Source organism: Balaenoptera borealis (assembly GCF_965194805.1).
Source record: "Balaenoptera borealis genome assembly, chromosome: 12".
NCBI lineage: Eukaryota > Metazoa > Chordata > Mammalia > Artiodactyla > Balaenopteridae > Balaenoptera > Balaenoptera borealis.
The window spans coordinates 62,961,882-62,981,300 of record NC_138869.1 but is presented as its reverse complement, the minus strand read 5'-3'; the positions used below and the strand labels follow the sequence as shown (position 1 = coordinate 62,981,300).

The window sequence follows — 19,419 nt, the reverse complement described above, 5'->3', positions numbered from 1 at the left end:
ACCAGTGTGTTTGATTCCTTTCTGGATGTTCAACTGTAATAGAACACTACATTTTGGTTTTGAATATTGTGTTGATAAACCTTCTGCTAACTCAAGAAATTGAGTTTTTTTTTTAACAATTCAAGAAATTGTCCTTTTAAACAAGTAAACTAGCTATAGGGCTTCCCTGGTGGTGCAGTGGTTAAGAATCCGCCTACCAATGCAGGGGACATGGGTTCAAGCCCTGGTCTGGGAAGATCCCACATAGTGCGGAGCAACTAAGCCCATTCGTCACAACTACTGAGCCTGCGCTCTAGACCCCGCAAGCCACAACTACTGAACCTGTGTGCCACAACTACTGAAGCCTACATCCTAGAGCACATGCTCTGCAACAAAAGAAGCCACTGCAATGAGAAGACTGCACATCGCAATGAAGAGTAGCCCCAGCTTGCCACAACTACAGAAATATCGTGCAGCTACAAAGACCCAGTGCAGCCAAAAATAAATTAATTAAAAAAAAAAACTAGCTATAGGTAATATTGCCATTTCTATTTCAAGTTTAAAACATGAGGTAGAAGAATGGTTGATAAAACAATTTATAGGCATTTTTGCCTTTAGAAAGATATAGTTAAACCTGAAAAATATTTATACCTGAGAATGTAAATAAATTGTTGGGGGTATGGATTATTCTTTTAAGATGTAGTCTAAATAATTTAATATAAATATACAAAAACATTGGACTGCATAATTGTGAAATATTACCTATAGATTCCTAACAGATTGATCTCAACTTTCCTATCTGAGACAATGTCTTTCACTAAGGGAAGGTCATTCCGTGTGTCCACCTTTTTTTTTTTTTTTTTGGAGGTCAAAAGAAATTTATTTGGAATTTGACATGGGGAAGTTTGTCAAACATATCAAAATGTTTAAAACACATAGTCAAATAGAATTATAGGTCAATGTGAAACAATACTTATTCATTCAACCATCATGACAATAGAAGATTTTTAAGGCAAGACAGATCATTAGAAGGCAAAGAAACTCACAACCTATTATGAAAAGTAATTCAACTTTCCAAAACTTTGTTCTCTTAAAAGAGAGAGAACAATAAAATACAGAACTGCAGCAGCCCACCCTCAATAACAAAGTTCATTTACTTAATTAAATGTGTGTGTGTCCACTTTTAAAAACATAAAATATATAGTACAAAGAACACAGGAATATTAATCAATGTGACTTTTAGGGATATAGGGGACAAATAAACCTCCCTCTCTCCTCCTCCTGAGTTCAAAACAGATTGAGAATCAAGTTGCAAGTTAAAATACCACCAGCTTTATTTAAGACAAATTGTGTGGCTTGAAATCTTCAGCCGAAAGGGCTTGATAATATTCACCCCTAATTGAACAGAATTACCACCTATTCTGTGCGGCAGTAGGACAATCCCATACTTCCCCTGAGGAATATGCTTCTGGCCATGTGGAGAGGTGAGGCTGTCCCCTGGAGGAAGGCTGGCTCTCAACAGAGGGAAAGAAGAAAGGGCTGAGCCACAGTCTAGCTCTATCTCACAAATCAGCTAAGTCACTGTACCTCTCAAGGTGGTGGAGGGTGGAAAGACCAGGAATTTTCTTCTTACTGAGGACGTTCCTCATGGAACCATGAAAAGCGGGGCATGAGGGCTTGCTGCACTGTTATTCTCACCACCACTATCAACACTAACACCAAAACCACCTTTTTGTGAGGGCTTATAATGTGTGATATATGAACTGCTTATCATGCATTATCTCTAACTTAATCCTCACAGTGACACTTTATGGCAAGAATTAGAATCTCCATTTTACAAAAAAATTAATTGGATGACAAAGTGGGAAATTGCTCAGAGATGCATAGATGGTTGGATATGCTAGACTCATCCCTTCTATTCTTTAATTGCCAGGATGACACTTCTGTAACTTAAAGAAATGGCAATCAAATGGCAAAAGTATAAATATATTTTTAACATTGACTAGTATTTTCTTCAGCTAAAAAAGAGAACTATGGATTTTAAATCACTCTTTCAATGTTACTGGTTATAAAAATACAATGTTACAGGGGCTTCCCTCATGGCGCAGTGGTTGAGAATCTGCCTGCCAATGCAGGGGTTTGAGCCCTGGTATGGAAAGATCCCACATACAGCGGAGCAACTGGGCCCGTGAGCCACAACTACTGAGCCTGCGCATATGAAGCCTGTGCTCCGCAACAAGAGAGGCCGCGATAGTGAGAGGCCCGCGCACCGCGATGAAGAGTAGCCCCCGCTTGCCGCAACTAGAGAAAGTCCGCGCACAGAAATGAAGACCCAACACAGCTAAAAATAAATAAATAAATAAATAAAATTTAAAAAAAATACAATGATACAAATCACACAGATAGAATAATGAATAAATATCTTTTAAAAGTTGTCTCAAAGACTATTTAACTAGCTACATATATCATTTATCTGTACAAATGTCCTGATACTTGCTTGCATTTTATATAATTAGTGTTTCTTATAGACATTTGCCTTCCCAGAATAGTTTCTTCCCAAGTATCTTTGCAGTATAAAATTTAACTAAGTGCAAGCCTTCAGAGCCTTTGTTTTCTTTAATATTGTTCTTAGGTGAATTACTAGAAAATTATTTTCTCTGCATTTCTATGCAATATGCATTACATATTGTGATTTAGGATACTCATGTATACTAACATGAAATAAAATTTCCATAATACATATGCTTACTGTTTGCACTGTACACCAAAAATTCACATTTTCCTTCTTCATTCTTTATTTCATTCTTTATTTAAAATGCTTGTCAAAACTCACCAGTTTGGATTTCTGATTAGCTCTTGATGTATGACCCACACTGTCCTGGACTGCAATGTTTTTTTGTCCATTAGGGACTCTTGGCTGCAAAGTCAAATGTCACATTCTCCCTTCACTTTCCACTCATGTTTTGCCCCCTACCGAAAAACTCATTTGTTCATTCACAATCTCTCTGCCTCATACTACAGAACTCAATTCAACCAGTATTTTGTGAGCTTTTCACTTTTTCTGGGACTGTGTCAGGAACTGAATCCATCAGAAGAATTGTCGATGTCTGTGTCCTGGGAGTGAGAAATGAATTGTGCAGTGTTGCTAATAGTGAGATTGGATTACCTTGTGCAGCCTTTTCCAAATTGAGCTCTGTCGATATTTCCTTTGCCAATCCCCATTAACTGACACGTGAGCACCTAACTCAATTTTGCAGATGTCTTATATTAGATTGTAGTAGGAAATAGATGACTGTCAACTGTCTAGTGTCAGTGGGTAAGTTTTAACCCACAAAGACTGACATAGAGTTTTAGCTTGAAGTTTTGGTGAAATCATCCTTGATTTTTCTTTTTCTTTATAACATCTTTATTGGAATATAATTGCTTTACAATAGTGTGTTAGTTTCTGCTTTATAACAAAGTGAATCAGTTATACATATACATATGTTCCCATATCTCTTCCCTTTTGCATCTCCCTCCCTCCCACCCACCCTATCCCACCCCTCTAGGTGGTCACAAAGCACGAGCTGATCTCCCTGTGCTATGCGGCTGCTTCTCACTAGCTATCTATTTTACGTTTGGTAGTGTATACATGTCCATGCCACTCTCTCACTTTGTCACAGCTTACCCTCCCCCCTCCCCATATCCTCAAGTCCATTATCTAGTAGGACTGTGTCTTTACTCCTGTCTGGCCCCTAGGTTCTTCATGACCTTTTCTTTTTTTTTTTTTCTTAGATTCCATATATATGTGTTAGCATACAGTATTTGTTTTTCTCTTTCTGACTTACTTCACTCTGTATGACAGACTCTAGGTCAATCCACCTCACTGCAAATAACTCCATTTCATTTCTTTTTATGGCTGAGTAATATTCCATTGTATATATGTGCAACATCTTCTTTATCCATTCCTCTGTTGATGGACACTTAGGTTGCTTCTATGTCCTGGCTATTGTAAATAGAGCTGCAATGAACATTTTGGTACATGACTCTTTTTGAATTATGGTTTTCTCAGGGTATATGCCCAGTAGTGGGATTGCTGGGTCGTATGGTAGTTCTATTTTTAGTTTCTTAGGGAACCTCCATACTGTTCTCCATAGTGGCTGTATCAATTTACATTCCCACCAACAGTGCAAGAGGGTTCCCTTTCCTCCACATCCTCTCCAGCATTTATTGTTTGTAGATTTTTTGATGATGGCCATTCTGACCGGTGTGAGACGATATCTCATTGTAGTTTTGATTTGCGTTTCTCTAATGATTAATGATGTTGAGCATTCTTTCATGTATTTGTTGGCAATCGGTATACCTTCTTTGGAGAAATGTCTATTTACATCTTCTGCCTATTTTTGGATTGGCTTGTTTGATTTTTTGATATTGAGCTGCATGAGCTGCTTGTAAATTTTGGAGATTAATCCTTTGTCAGTTGCTTCACTTGCAAAAATTTTCTCCCATTCTGAGGGGAAAAGAAGAAGTAAAGCTTTCACTGTTTGCAGATGACACGATACTATACATAGAGAATCCTAAAGATGCTACCAGAAAACTACTAGAGCTAATCAATGAATTTGGTAAAGTAGCAGGATACAAAATTAATGCACAGAAATCTCTGGCATTCCTATACACTAATGATGAAAAATCTGTAAGTGAAATTAAGAAAACACTCCCATTTACCATTGCAACAAAAAGAATAAAATATCTAGGAATAAACCTACCTAAGGAGACAAAAGACCTGTATGCAGAAAATTATAGGACGCTGATGAAAGAAATTAAAGATGATACAGATAGATGGAGAGATGTACCATGTTCTTGGATTGGAAGAATCAACATTGTGAAAACGAGTCTACTACCCAAAGCAATCTACAGATTCAATGCAATCTTTATCAAACTACCACTAGCATTTTTCACAGAACTAGAACAAAAAATTTCACAATTTGTATGGAAATGCAAAAGACCCCAAATAGCCAAAGCAATCATGAGAAAGAAAAACGGAGCTGGAAGAATCAGGATCCCTGACTTCAGACTATACTGCAAAGCTACAGTAATCAAGACAGTATGGTACCAGCACAAAAACAGAAATATAGATCAATGGAACAGGATAGAAAGCCCAGAGATAAACCCACGCACATATGGTCACTTTATCTTTGATAAAGTAGGCAGGAATATATAGTGGAGAAAAGACAGCCTCTTCAATAAGTGGTGCTGGGAAAACTGGACAGGTACATGTAAAAGTATGAAATTAGAACACTCCCTAACACCATACACAAAAATAAACTCAAAACGGATTAAAGACCTAAATGTAAGGCCAGACACTATCAAACTCTTATAGGAAAACATAGGCAGAACACTCTATGACATAAATCACAGCAAGATCCTTTTTGACCCACCTCCTAGAGAATTGGAAATAAAAACACAAATAAAGAAATGGGACCTAATGAAACTTAAAAGCTTTTGCACAGCAAAGGAAACCATAAACATTCTTGATTTTTGATCCCCTTTAATTTGGTTTGATATATAATTCTAGGGTGAAAATGGAATACAATTTTAAAAGACTGGGTATCTCTGTTGGATTTTTATCCATTTGCCCACTCCATATCCATTCACCTTTCTTTTCTTCTCTGTTCTAAGACTAGGAAGGCTGAATCTTGTACCTATCTAACTTCCTAGCTCTCTGGCTTAGGTGGGGTGCCCGAGTTTGGCCAGGGAGAGGCAATAGCAGGGGTGCAGAAGGTGGCAGTGAGAGGTCTGGATGTTTCACCCATTTGTCCTCCTTGCTCTGGAGCTATGTGTCTACTGGTACCTACATACCCCCAGGACTAAATATCCACTGGGAAGTACCCGCTCCATGGTTTCAACATCCCTGTAGCTACTTCCTCCCCTGTTCCTTCAGTACCAGAGATGGTCATGTCTTGCCATGTTGCTGGATTCAGAATGGCTTATCCTTTCCAGCCCATGCATCTCCAAATAGCCTTTTCATTAAAATCTCTTCATGTGAACCATCTAAGTGAATGTTTTGTTCTTGTTAGGGTTTGATTCACACAGTATTTATTTTTTTTCTCTTTAAGTTAAAAAAATTGGCTTAAAGCATTTTAGGATAGGCTTGACTTTAGTACAATCTTCTGCGCTATTTGAAAGCAACTGAGAAAGAATTAGTCCTAGATGGCATCATGGGTGATCTGAGGCTTTACCTCATTTTGCTCTTAAGAACCAGTTTTTATCTTTACTGTTCTATCTTAAAACATGAAAGGAGAGGGGCAAAGAGGTAATTCTTAAAATGTGGAGTCCATGCATTTTTATATGTGATATTTTTCTATTATGATAATGTTAATGGAATTTAAGCTAAGTGGTTAATCTAATGGACATCAGTGTGCACCTAAGTTATAATAAGTACAGAGGTGTTGTATAAACATGTTTATAATGTCTAGTTGTTTTAAATGTAGTAGAGAGCATTGATTCTGTGATCTGTAAGTATATTTCTGAATTGTGTCTGATAATCTATGTCTGGTTATTTTATCTGCCTAACTTGTTTCCTAGTACCTTTGTAAAAGGATTAGCCAGCATCATCTCTCCTCTCTCTCTCTGTCTCTTTCTCTCTGTTGGTGTGTACCTGTATGCTTAAGCACTCACACACATATAAAGCATTAATGTGATTTCTACAGGCAGATTTACCAGTTCTTTAATTACCTACATTGTACCATTCCGCATGCAATTTTAGTCCTTTTCTAAGTGAAAAGTCATTTTTGTATAAATAACTGGTTATTATTATGGATCATAAATGGATTGCATGTATTATGTTAACGATTCTAGGAATCCTATCTTGTCTTTTCATGTTTTATGCTTGATAGTATCAATTCTTTTTATTTACACCTAACATATTTCTGTTTATTTTGAAAGGTATTATTTGGCTTAATTTTTTTTAATAGATCTTTATTGAAGTATAATTGCTTCACAATACTGTGTTAATTTCTGTTGCACAACAAAGCAAATCAGCCATATGCATAAACATGTCCTCATATCCCCTCCCTCTTGAGCATCCCTCCCATCCTCCCTATCCCACCCCTCTAGGTCACTGCAAAGTGCTGAGCTGATCTCCCTGTGCTATGCTGCTGCTTCCCACCATCCAACTATATTACATTCAGTAGTGTATATATGTTGATGCTACTCTCACTTAGCACCAACTTCCCCCTCCCATCCCATGTCCTCAAGTCCATTCTCTATGTCTACCTCTTTATTCCTGCCCTGCAACTAGGTTCATCAGTACCTTTTTTTTTTTTAGATTCCATATATATGCGTTAGCATATGGTATTTGTTTTTCTCTTTCTGACTTCACTCTGTATGACAGACTCTAGGTCCACCCACCTCACTACAAATAACTCAATTTCATTTCTTTTTATGGCTGAGTAATATTCCATTATATATATGTGCCACATCTTCTTTATCCATTCATCTGTGGACGGACATTTAGGTTGGTTCCACATCCTGGCTATTGTAAATAGTTCTGCAATGAACATTGTGATACATGTCTCTTCTTGAATTATGGTTTTCTCAGGGTATATGCCCAGTAATGGAATTGCTGGGTCATATGGTAGTTCTATTTTTATTTTTTTTAAAGGAACCTCCATACTGTTTTCCATAGTGGTTGTATCAATTTACATTCCCACCGACAGGGCAGGAGGGTTCCCTTTTCACCACACCCTTTCCATCATTTATTGTTTCTAGATTTTTTGATAATGGTCATTCTAACCAGCGTGAGGTGATACCTCATTGTAGTTTTGATTTGCATTTCTCTAATAATTACTGATGTCGAGCATCTTTTCATGTACCTCTTAGCCATCTGTATGTCTTCCTTGGTGAAGTGTCTCTTTAGGTCTTGCACCCATTTTTTAACTGGATTGTTTTTTTGATATTGAGAAAGAAAATTAAAATCAAGGAAAGACATTTAAAATTAAATCCATGGAAATTAGGTATCCAAGGAACAAAGAGAAACACATTGCAAAGAAAATGCTTCTAAATAAATAAAATTTAACTTGCAAATATTTCTGTGTGTACTTGGGTATGCAATCAAAAATATGTGGTATCTTGCTACAAAATATAAACAAAGCTTGAAGGAATGGAGAAGCTGACAGGGAACAAGAAGTGGTGTACATTCTGTCTTCTGGCTAGTTTAGCACATTATTCAGTACAATAAATATTTGAACATAATTATTTCTTGTGAAAATAATGTTTGTAAAATTTTAGCAAAGAATATTCCAAATAAGGCAATCCTGTTTTATTTTCATGAAATATACTCATTTAAAAAATATGGTTTTATACTTTTGAGATGTTTAGTGAAAGTTATTCATAATTAATAAACTATTACTATTAAAAATAAACTTTAGCAAGAAAATTTTCTTGTGTGCATTTTTATGATCTATATTGTTCCATATAGGTGTTTAATATGGGTAATACATTCATCTTGGGGGAACATTTACTTATCAATACACTATTATCACAGACCTTTCTATTACCGTCTTATAATATCAAACATTTTTCACAGTTATATTGAGATGTAATTGACATACAACACTGTATAAGTTTAAGGCATACAGTATAACTATTTGACCTACATACATCATGAAATGATTACCACAATAGGTTTAATTAACATCCATCATCTATAATCTATAATCTGCCTCACATATTTCTTTCCTCCCAATCCCCCTCCCCTCTGACAATCACCTGTTTGTTCTCTGTATCTATGACTCTATTTCTGTTTAGTTATGTTTGTTCACTTGCTTGATTTTTAGAGTCCATGTGTAAGTGAAATCATACAATATTTGTCTTTCTCTGTCTGACTTATTTTACTTAGCAAAATACCCTCTAGGTCCGTCCATGTTGTTACAAATGCCAAGATTTCATTCTTTTTTATGGCTGAGTAATATTCCATTATATATATATATATATATATAAAACTTCCTTTATCCAACCATCTATTGATAGGAACTAAGACTGCTTCCATACCTTGGCTATTGTAAATAATGCTGCAATGAATATAAGGGTGCATATATCTTTTTGAATTAGTGTTTTTGTTTTCTTTGGTTAAATACCCAGGAGTGGAATTGCTGGATCATGTGGCAGTTCTATTTTTAATTTTTTGAGGACCCTCCATACTGTTTTCTATAGTGGCTGCACTACTTACTTTCCCACCAACAGTGAAGGAGGTTTCCTTTTCTCTATATCCTCACCAACACTTATATTTGTCTTTTTGATAATAGCCATTCTGACAGGGGTGAGTTAATATTTTATCGTGATTTTTATATGCATTTTCCTAATAATGAGTGATGTTGAGCATCTTTTCATGTGCCTGTTGGCCATCTCTATGTCTTCTTTGGAAAAATGTCTATGTAAGTCCTCTACCCATATTCTAATCAGATTGTTTTTTGATGATGAGTTGTATGATTTCTTTATATATTCTGGATACTAATCCCTTATTGGGTATATCATTTGCAAATATGTTTTCTCATTCATAGGCAGCCTTTTTGTTTCATTGATTGTTTCCTGCGATGGTCCAGCCACCGCAGGGAGTCTTCCAGGTCCCGACGGAGAGGGGTAAGGGACTGAATAGCACCACGAGTATGTGTTCAGAAGGACCAAGACAACTGATAGTTACAAGGCACTTTATTTAGAATTTACTGAATCTAATATAGACAGAAGAGGAACTCATTATTAAACAATGAACCCATAGAATTTCTTATCGTCTCAGTTCAGTCACCATCGTGGACGTCAACAAGTTTACAATAACTATCCTTGAACATTATCTTCCCTTAACCAGGCACACACACAGCCCCCAGCCATAAGGAACAACCAGGACTCTCAGCTCCCTGAGGTCTCCTGGCTTGAGATAGCTTTGCTAATCTCTTTTACATTCCTCAGGCCTGGGGAAAAGAGTGCATTCCAAGTCAAGGGTAAAGGCTTTGCTTTCTGTGAGAAACATACTGTCTCCTCCAGGAGTTACCTCTGGCTAAGACTGCATGCTTCCCACAGTTTCCTTCACTGTGCAAAAGCTTTTTAGTTTGATTAGGTCCCATTTGCTTATTTTTGCTTTTGTTTCCCTTGCCTGAGGAGACAGAGCGAAAAAAATATTGTTAAGACTAATGTCAGAGTGCCTACTGCCTATGTTTTCTCCTTGTAGTTCTATATTTTCAGGTCTTACATTCAAGTTTCTAATCCATCTTGAGTTTACTTTTGCATATGGTGTAAGATAGTGATTCAGATTCATTCTTTTGCATGTAGCTGTCCAGTTTTCCCAACACCATTTTCTGAAGAAACTTTCTTTTCCCCATTGTATTGTATAGTCTTGCCTCCTTTGTCATAGATTAATTGTCCATATGAGCCTGGGTTTATGTCTGGGCTCTCTATTCACCATTGATATATGTATCTGTTTTGTGCCAGTCCCATACTGTTTTGATTACTATATAGCTTTGTAGTATAGTTTGAAGTCAAGGAGTGTGACACCTCCAGTTTTGTTCTTTCTCAAGATTGCTTTGGCCATTTGGGGTCTTTGGTGATTCCATACAAATTTTAGGATTAGTTTTTCCAGTTCTGTGAAAAATGCCATTGGTATTTTGATAGGGATGGCATTGAATCTGTGTATTGCTTTGGGTAGTATGGACATTTTAACAATGCTAATTTTTCTATCCATGAACATGGTATAACTTTCTGTTTATTTTTGTTGTCTTTAATTTCTTTAATCAATTTCTTAGTTTTCATACTATAAGCCTTACACCTCCTTGATTAAATTTATTCCTAGTTATTTTATTCTTACTGATGCAATTATAAATGGGATTATTTTCTTAATCTCTCTTTCTGACAGTTTGTTATTAGTGTATATAAATGCAACAGATTGTATATTAGTTTTGTGTCCTGCAAATTTGCTGAATTCATTTATTAGTTCTAGTAGCTTTTTTGGTGCAATCTTTAAGGTTTCTCATATATGTAGTATCATCTGCTAATAGTGACAGTTTTACTTCTTCCTTTCCAATTTGGATGACTTTTATTTCTTTTCTCATCTAATTACCATGGCTAGGACTGCCAATACTATGTTGAATAGAAACAGCAAGAGTGGACATCTTTGTCTTGTGCTGGATCTTAAAGGAAGAGCTTTAGGTTTTCACCACTGAGTATGATGTTAGCTGTGGGTTTGTCGTATATGGCCTTTATTGTGTTAAACATAATTATATGTTCCCTCTATACACACTTTATTGAGAGTTTTTATCATAAATGGGTGTTGAATTTTGTCAAATGCTCTTTCTGTATATATTGAGATATCATATTGATTTTATCCTCTGTTTTTTTAATGTGGTGTATCATGGTTCATTCAATCTTAATGCATTGTTCAGAATATGAATAATATTGAGGATTTAGCAACATTGAAGCAAACAATTTTACTCAGGGAATTTGTCCTCACTTTGCAGAATAATGTGCTAATTACTATTATGGTATTGTAAAACCTCAAGTATCATATTCTGTGAATGTATATTTTTAGGTAATAAAATATTAATCATTCCTGGCTATTCTGACAGTCTCCAACACAATGTGTTGTGCAAGAACAGCCTCTGAAGAACTCCCTGTTTAGACATATAATCTCCCTTTCTCCAGTTGCCCCTGCACTTTCTCTCACCTTTTTTCTTTGCTGATCCCCACAGAGTTAATCTTCTACTACCTGGATACTTCTCAACCATTATCTCCCTTCCTCTCTTGTCCTATTGCTAGCTGAGAACAAAATTGACAGAGGTGAGACTGACAATGGCAATAGGAAAAAGAAGGATAAATAAACTTTATAAACATCTCTCATTCAAAATCCACTGATTTTTGCTTAGTTCCAGGGATCATGAATCTTAGGCAACATTTATTATCTCATGTCCTCTCTTCAGAGGTCTGTTCATTAACCTCAGTTTTCAAGAGTCTACCTAAATTCCTTTAATGAAAAAATATGGTCTTAGGAAACAAAAGAAAAAGAGATATGACATGCCCATGAGAGTTTACTCAATCTTCTATGCTTTTTCTCAATCTCCTGAATCTTTGCTGCAGTAAATCTGAAAGAATTTCTGAATTCCAAGTTTCTATCACCCAATTTGGGAATTCTGAGGGTATTTCCATATATATGTATATATGGAAACACAGCGTTTGGCAACTTGAAATTAAAATTATTTTATTTTCCAAGACAATAAATTCTGGGATTCTTAATCAGCTTTCTATTAATCAAGAAAAATTACCTTTGTAAAGTCAAGAAGAAATTTCAATAAATAGGTCCATTCTATGCAGGACTGCACAATTTATAGAGAAAAGAGAATCTTCCTCTTTAATTAGGTGGTACTTGTTAGATATGTTTCTGTATGTCCTTGAGAAGCAATTGTGACCAGTATATATTCTATGATGGCTTATACCGATGGGATATCTCACTTCTTTGTAAGATTCAAGAATTGGTTAGTCTGCAATGCTCCCTCAAAAGCATGAAATTTTAATATTTAAAACGATTACTAGAAAGGTGAGCATATAAAAATGCTTGAATCACCTTCTTTGATTTTATATAAAATCTATGTATCTATTTATATATATATCCTCATAGATATATAGATACTTGTCCAAATAAAAGTTTTTAAGTCCGACATTCAGATTTTTTTGTTTTTTTGGGTAGTATTATTATTTTGGCCTTTATAAAACTTTCAACCTTTATAAAAAGTTCAGTTACTTGAAAGTTTCAACAAATGACTATCAAAGGCTTATGTATCTGTGATCATAAGCTTTATGTCAAACTTTACCCCTGTTATATGATAATATATAAAGGAATCAAACCATATTTTCTTATAGTGATTTCCAATGAAGATCCATATGGGTGGTATTTTAGGCAAAACTTTTAGTAATTTTTAGAGTATATTTTTACCATTATAAAGAAAAATATTTTTTTGTTTGTGTGCAGTAGGATTGAATTCTTTGGTGATTCATATTATTATGTAAAATTGAGAGGTATGTATTTCAGATATGCAAAAGAGTAGCTTCTTTGAAACAAAAGTTGTCAGAAGATTATTTCCATCCACCTGAGAAAATTGCATGTATTAATTTTGAATGATCTTTCTTTGATCTTTTTAAGTTTAACACTGAACTGAAGCAAAACTACTGAAGCCTGGCACTTAGCTTCCTCCAGGCAACTCATGAAATAACTTGCTTAAATTAACTCCCCCTTTACTTGCTTTCATTATGATTCTCCTTTTTTTTCTCTCTATACATATTCTCATTAAACTTACAGTCACTAGTCATCTTCCTTTAAGTGTTTTATGGAGTCCATTATCACCTGCCAATTCATTCAGAAAGTCCACGTTGGTACACAATGTTGAAATTACTTTCTTTTAGCATTTCCTATAAGAATTGCCAATTATAAGAACCTGGCTGTTTCTCAACACTTCTGTGTTCATTGTCTTTACAAATAAAAATGTCAAGCTATAGGATGTTAGATTTGGGGAGGAGAGGGTTAAGAAATCAAATAATCTTGATCTTTGTTTAGTGGATGAGAAGACCAAAAAACCCAGAGAAATGATGTTTAAATTCATGCAAAAAGTTAATACAAATAACAGCTTCATCCAACAATTTTGAAGATATATCTATTTATAGTAAATGTAGGTTAATGTGTTTAAATATTTGTTAAAGGACAGTTATATTATTTTTAGACTGTTAGTTTTCTGCTTGTCAACAAATTTGTATTCACAGTGTGGTTTTGTTATATTTCATGATAACCTGCAAGAACTTAGCAACATCAAGGAGTCTTGACAAATTAATCGATTTTGAGTGAGTAATTTTCTCTCTCCTTGTGACGCATTCCAACTTGCTGAAATCTTCCCCGTACCTCACTCTCAATAAGTTGAATGTGAATGATTGAGGGGGTGTTAATAACCCTCAGGTATCCAGATGGTAGAAAATGGCCTTTGGGCAGACTCTTGCTATATTGCTATTAACATGACTAAGTGATAGAAATTAGGTAAAATATTTTCTAAGCCAAATTCATGCAGGTAGAAAAACTGATGTTAGCTTTTGATATTGGCCTAGAGCCACACATGTTAAAGACAGCTATGAGGAATCAATCTGAAGGACTTGCTTGTAAGCTATAACTACAGTAAAATTAGAATCTTCTCTCAAAGTTGTTTTTCTGATAATTACTTGAAAGAAAAAACTTTACAATCACTCGAGTCAGATAAAATATGACATCAATAGGGTACATATTTTTAACATTTAAGATTAATTTTAAAACTTACTTTCAACACTTTTAAAAATAACAAATACAATTGGATATTGCAAAATGATGTATAAGGCATCCAAACCACAACAGAAATTAAATGTTATTGGCACTTAGAATTTACATTACTTTGTAAAAATTTGATTTAGTGAGGATGGCCAAAATACGATTATTCTAGAATATTTAAAAAATAATACCTCCTAGATATAAACAAACAGACAGAAAGAATAATGTTGGCCAATACTTAAATTTGTATATTAACTATTAAAACTACATATGATAAAACATCAACATTCACTAAGGTATAATTTGATGACAGATGGGAAAGTTGTTACATACTTAAGCACAGAGCTGACACATGTTATTATAATAAAATGATAAACTCCTGAGCTCTAATTTCTAACCCCCCATAATTATTTTCTTTATGGCTTCCTATATTAGCACTTCTTCCCACTCTATTTTCTGGTGACATAGAGAACCACACAGGAGCAAAAATGCACTGTATCCAACCTTCCCATAGATTGAAAAAGGATCATTGCCTTATTTGGATCCTTTTTCAGCCATCTTTAGAGGAAATATATTTGCTTGTAGCAGACTTGTAATTTTTATGCAATTGTTAAAATACAATATTTTGTAATAAGTAGTACTATTTACTTTCACATTTCACTACCAAAGAGTTGCCAGTAGTCTTTAAAAATAGTGGTAACATGGAAAAGAGAATCAGACAGAAAATCGATTTTATGGCCCAACAAACAATCTTAGTTTTATAATCTTTCTAAAGCATCATGAAATCTATTTTTCAGTTATAAATATGGTATAGATCATAAATTACCTTTGCCATAAAATATGGGTAGAAATATCAAGTATGATAGAAACTAACAAAAATATATGTGCCTGTTTGAATAATTGTTCTTCCTACAGTACAAAAATATAATGACCTGCATGTAGCCCTCTGTTAAATCCATGTCATATTGTAGCCCCCCACTAAAATGCATATTTATTATGTTTATATGATCTTAAGATATGCTAGAAAGTATATTGTGAGTAAAGTCAGATTAAATAAAATAAATGAAGTAATTGTATGAGATATTTGGCCATTGTGAAGAACAGTATGAATAGTTCAGAATTTAAAATACTCATGCCTCAACAGATAGAGAATTATACAAATAGCAGACTCATATTTCCTCTTCACTAACCTGTCTCCACATAGCAATTTTATATTTTTAAAATAAATTTACTTACTTATTTATTTATTTATTTATTGGCTGCGTTGGGTCTTCATTGCTGTGTGCGGGCTTTCTGTAGTTGTGGCAAGTGGGGGCTACTTTTCGTTGCAGTGCACAGGCTTCTCACTGCAGTGTCTTCTCTTGTTGCGGATCATGGGCTCAAGGCTCACGGGCTTCAGTAGTTGTAGCATGCGGGCTCAGTAGTTGTGGATCCCAGGCTCCAGAGCGCAGGCTCAGTAGTTGTGGCACATGGTCTTAGTTGCACCGTGGCATGTGGGATCTTCCCAGAACAGGGCTCGAACCCGCGTCCCCTGAATTGACAGGTGGATTCTTAACCACTGTGCCACCAGGGAAGTCCAGAGAATTCATTCAGCTTTGCTTGACACTTTACACTAAATAAGTTCCAGAGACTACAATTACTAAGTATAAATTTGAATATAGAAGCCAAAAAGAATTGCTGTATTATATACTGAATTTGAATAGGCAATCAAAATGTAAATTGGTAACAATCACATTGTTTACTATAGGAAACTTCCATTTTTATGTGGAAATTTTCGCATTTTATACACTGAGATAAACACAAGAACATGGTTTGCTCACTTGTGCAAGCAATGAGTAGAACCCTGCCAGCATCTCCTTTGATACTGGAAAGCACTTGGTGTAGGGAGTATCCAAGATTGGGCAGAGCTCAGAGGGGAAAGGTCAGTGGTGTCAATCTCTACATCTGTGAAACGAATCCTAATAATTATTTGCTCTCATAGCCTATTTTATTTGTAGATACAGAACTATCACATGCTACAATTTTATAGCTAATTGCAAAACTCAGCTGTAATATAGGAAATAAATATCTCATCCTTGTGTTATTCCATATCTGAGCAACAGATGCACATCATACAGTTTATGCTTTACAGCATATTTTCATCTATTTATTGTGAGTTGAATCAACCTGTGTTTTCGAAGTGATGGATTATGAATGCGGTCACCCTTGGACCACCAAATTGTTAGAGTGTTAACAGGACAGATTGGGCAGTTTGGGCAAACAATTCTTAACTTTTGCTTTTGAGGTGGGAGAATGTCATAATTCTATTTATTTTTAAATGCGATAGCCCTGAGATAGTTGGCTTGGAGACTTAAAAGAAGGAGATGTTTTCTATTCTTTATAATACTCTGAGTAACAGGCAGTACTCTTCTAAAGTTGTCAGTACCCAGTTGAGTATAATTCTCAAATTTTAATGAGTAAAATTGATATAACTTCTTTAATGTTTTGTAAAGCAGCTTATAATTGAGATTTTTATGTTTCTTAGGGGTAAAAAAGGTGACTTGCTTGTAACTATAACCTCAATATTTAGCATATAGTAGTTATTCTATGCTTACTGTAAAGTAAGTCTACAGACCTTTCATGTGCCTACTTAGTGCTTTATGTTTATTATTACTTATCTTCCTAAAGACTCTATAAGGTAGGCTATATTTTTATTATTTTTGTTGTTCTTTTTCTTGTTGTTTTCTCTAAACTTTAAGCACATTTTCCTGTTTGCCCAGTTATTCATGACAAAGTCAGTAATGTAAAGTCTATCATATTCCAAATCTAAGGCAGCTTCTTTTGAGCTACATTGGGTCAAGTAGATACTGCTCCTGGAAAAAGATGATGAATGCTAAGGATGAAGGAGGTGATGAATGAAGTCAGGAAGCCAGAGACTGGCTTGAAATTCTGTCCCACAACTTTCCATTATACAGACATGGGAGATGACTTTAAAAAATAATAAGAATAATCCAGCTGTTTTTCCTGTACAACATTCTTCACTCTCCTGACTGATCCCACCAGTTTGCTGATGACACCAAAACATCTTGCTTCGAACTCTCTCCTGAGTTTCAAACTCACAGACTCAGTGCCCATCCACCTTTAACCAAGAATTTCCATGACCAATAATCCCAAATCCTGGCTGCCTCATGAGGCCCCTCAAAGATGGTCTCTGGCCCAGATCATACCAGAGTTTGCTGCAGCCCTTGAGTGCACAGATCTGGACTTGAGCCTTTGTCTGGTGGCATCAGTCTCCTGGTTTGTGTTTCCAAACTTGTTCTCCAAACTTTCCCTTGTTTGCTTTCCACTGTCATCATATTATACAGTTACTAACTCAGGAGAGGATTCTATGCCCTTTCACTGCACTGTCTTTCTAAAGCACTTGTATTCTACTTTAAAACTCTTAGAAACTCCCCTGTCTACACGATCAGTTTCAAATTCCTAAGAAAGGTACTTTCACAATCTGCTTTCAAACTACTTACCAAACTCAGGCCCTGTTCCTCCTAAGCTTACCCACCCCCATACCAGCAAAGATTAATGCCTCTCACACAGTTCTTTAAAAAAAAAAAATACATGTCCCTTTGCATTTATGGTTCTTTTTGTCACGTGGCCTCTTTTCTGTCACCCAGAATCAGAACCACACATTACTTTCTTTTTCTGCTATGCTTCCCGCATACCCTTGGACCTCCATCTATAAACCCACAGTACATTTTTATAACACCAAAACACTTTTTATAATTATTTCTATATGAAAAAAAATTCATAATTATTTATACTCCCTGTGTGTATAGACATGTCATTTAATCTGTGTCAGTTTTCTCATTCTTAAAATGGCAATAACATTACTGCCTACTTTATAGGTATGTAAAATTGAAGATATAATACATGCAAAACAAAATGCCCAGCACACAGTGAGTGCTCACTAAATATTCTGAGTAATATTCATGTGCTTATCCCTATTAGAAATTTTATTACTCCACAAAACTATGAATTCCTTGAAGAAAAGATAATATTTATCTTTGTAACTGCAAGAAATCTCATCACTATTGGCACATAATACATGCTCAATACATTTTTACAAATTAGTTATTATTCCTTAACACTTCAATGGCACTAATTTTTAATCCTGTTTCTCTTTTCAGAAAGTATGGATTGTACAAATAACAACGTAAATTGGATGACATAATCACTGTTAAGTAGTTATTTAAAGCATGTTGCAAACGACTGCATACAACACATACCTGTGAAGCAGCACCATTCAACTGTTCTACCTTTAGTTGGAAATCTTAGTGGTCACTCTTCTACCGAACTAATTTTGCAAGTATTTATTAATATCAACCAACTCAATTACAAGCCTGAATGTTGTTTGAGGCATCATTTTATAAAAAAGATGTTAATTTAAGTGAAAGGATTAAATGGCTTAATGTTACTATTAGCAGTTTTAAACCCAAGCCCCTATTATGGCCGTGGTTTATTTAGTCCATTCTATTAATGACCACCCTACCCAGTTACCAGTATGGAGGTCAGCAGAGTGGTCTAATTGCGATTATACAGAAAAACACTGAGTGCTATTGAACACATGGAAAGAGGTGTTCCTCCTTGTTTGGCTTCTTTCCCATGTGCCTGATTTTTCTGGGTACCATATTGCTAGGCTACAGTAAACAAGCCTCTAACTGCTCTGCCAAGTCCTCTGTGGGCCTCCATCCCACTTATCACCTATTCTCAGCACAGCACATCTAGTGATCCTTTTGAATCATATGTCATGTCTTGGCACTCTTCTGTTTAAAAATCCCCAATGACTCCTAGCTTACTGAGAGCTCTAGCCACACTGGCTTTACTGACGTTCACAAACAGGGCAGGCATACACCCACCACAAAACCTCTGCCTTTGCTCTCTCCACTTCCCTAAAGCTCTTCCCCCAGATCTCTCCATTCACCCCCGTAAGTCTTAGCTCACAAGTAACTTCACAAGACTTTTCCTGAGTTGACCCTGTTTAAATATTGAGATCACTACCACCTTCTCCAGCATTTTCTAGTTCTTTTTCTTGTTATATTTTTTCATATAGCACATATCATCACATATTCTTTTTTTTTTTTTAATTAATTAATTTATTTATTTAT

General features: G+C 35.4%; 1 protein-coding gene and 1 pseudogene across 2 annotated transcripts in view; both read left to right on the top strand.

Annotated features, from left to right (window-relative positions):
• Nucleotides 1-19,419, top strand: part of KHDRBS2 (KH RNA binding domain containing, signal transduction associated 2) — a 699,319-nt gene that overhangs the window by 365,379 nt on the left and 314,521 nt on the right. The gene's annotated exons all lie outside the window — the stretch shown is intronic.
• Nucleotides 1-19,419, top strand: part of LOC309607968 (CAP-Gly domain-containing linker protein 3 pseudogene) — a 67,298-nt pseudogene that overhangs the window by 24,116 nt on the left and 23,763 nt on the right. Inside the window, exon 1 of the transcript in view lies at nt 1-19,419. This exon is cut by the window's left edge and continues 24,116 nt beyond it; it is cut by the window's right edge and continues 23,763 nt beyond it. The product of the transcript in view is annotated as a CAP-Gly domain-containing linker protein 3 pseudogene (transcript).